Below are 1,915 nucleotides of genomic sequence, written 5' to 3'. Positions count from 1 at the left end.
TTTGTAACTACACCTCTTTAGGAAAAAACTCCATGAAATTGAAACATATTGTTTAAGACAGTGGTTCCGGTCAAAACCATCCGTTTTAAAAAGTAGTAATTTGGTTCGGGTCAAAACAGGTCGTTTAAAAGGTCTCGACTTGGTTCGAGTCAGAACTGTCCATTTTAAAAAGTATAAATTTGGTTCGTCTCACACGGGTTCGGGTCAGAATGAGACTTTTTATTATTAGTGCCAATTTGGTTAGGGTGAAACTGGGTTAGGGTCAAAACGAGTCATTTCAAAGAAGTATCAATTTGGTTTGTGTCAAATTGGGTTCAGGTCAAATCAAAACAGGTCATTCTTAAAAAATGTGTAAATTTGGTTCGGATCGAAAAATGTTCAAACTGGACTCCAATTTTGATAGCCATTTTAATATAAAGTATCAAAACTCATTAATGGGCAAGGCTAAAGATTATTATAGTCTTTGATATTTTAGCATGATCTTTTAATTAGATATAAAGATTATTATTTTAATTATACGTGTTAGTCATTTTTTACTGATGAGTGAGGATTTTAATATTGTATTGTTGGAATATATTAATGTTGGTTTGAAAATTTGTTTACTTTTAGCTTAAATATTTTATTTTGTATTGAATAATCGTAAAAAATAGTGTTTAGAAGTTTGATTTGATTATGTATGTTAGATTCTTAATCCTAATTCAATTATGTGTGGTTAATAATTAACCAATTTAATGTTGAAAGAAGTGGAATTCTTTACTTTTTCTTCTACAGAAACCGCTCATTTGCTCAAGAACCAATCTTTGGATTCTCAATGAAGACATTAGTAATTCATGAGTCCGCTAAGAAGATGAGGCATAAAGGTTTATGTAACAATATGTTATACTGTTGTTTTATTAATGTTTTGTAACTAGGTAATATTATATATAGAGGCATATTATGATGTTAAGTATGTGTGATTATTAGGTAGTCTTCGGTTGATATCACTGGCACCGGTAATGGTCAGAACCCGCCTTGGGATGGTTTAGTTAACCGTTTGGTACCAGATTTCATGGATCTAACAGTGGCTTATTTTCCCAACGGCAATTATTATATAGGTAACTTGATACACATTTGTATGTAGATTAGGAAGATGTTTGTATTTGATAAGTGCATTTATATGCAAGCTTTCTACTTTATTTTTGAATTTTGTTTTGGTTGTTATTTATGATGGATACATTTTTTTAGGTTATTATGGTACCACCAATTATTGGGATAACTACTTGAGATATGTAAATCCTGATGGAGTTCATATGTCTCATGTAAGATTTTGTTTCACTCTTTTGATGTTCCAACTAGCTGATAGTTTTTTTTTTTGTTTTTTTTTTATGATAAGTTGATAAAAATTGGTTCTGATCTATACATGGAGTATATGGGGATATGGATCATGGTTATGGTTATGCACCATACGGTCCTTATTCACATGTTGGCTCACTTTTGTGACAGTAGGTCAGCTCTATGGTCATTTAGTAATCTTCTTATTTCTGTTTTTTTTTTGTTTTTTGTTTTTTAACTAATCTGGTTATGATTACATCAAAAATAGGAGGGATTTTTTTTCCAGTATACGTGAGGCTGCTTCGAGATAATGAATACAAAGTGCGTATTGCAGCTATACTGATCATGTAAGTTGTTATGATATTAGTAACTTTGTTTTTCTTGAATGAAACGATTATGAGGTTGTGTTGAATGTACAATTTGAAAAACTTTTGATCTCATTTGACCCGTTTTATTTTTAGCCAAAATTCTTAGATTTTACACATTTGGCCTGTTAGCTAACAAAAGTGCTAATAGGAAAAAATGTTATAATATGTAATGTAAATGCTATTTTACAAATTGATTTTGTAACTTTTAGGCGAATTATATCGTTGGGAGATCTTAC

The 1,915-nt window shown here is 30.5% G+C and overlaps 1 long non-coding RNA gene across 1 annotated transcript; it reads left to right on the top strand.

Moving 5' to 3' along the window:
- Positions 1-684: 684 nt before the first annotated feature.
- Positions 685-1,282, top strand: LOC118484934. The gene is made up of 3 exons (XR_004875131.1): positions 685-860; positions 964-1,094; positions 1,225-1,282. It is a non-coding gene; the product is annotated as an uncharacterized LOC118484934 (long non-coding RNA).
- The last annotated feature ends 633 nt before the right edge of the window (positions 1,283-1,915 follow it).

This window comes from Helianthus annuus, chromosome 12, assembly GCF_002127325.2.
Source record: "Helianthus annuus cultivar XRQ/B chromosome 12, HanXRQr2.0-SUNRISE, whole genome shotgun sequence".
Classification (NCBI taxonomy): domain Eukaryota; kingdom Viridiplantae; phylum Streptophyta; class Magnoliopsida; order Asterales; family Asteraceae; genus Helianthus; species Helianthus annuus.
The sequence above is the reverse complement of the archived record's forward strand: the minus strand, read 5'-3'. Positions and strand labels throughout refer to the sequence as shown.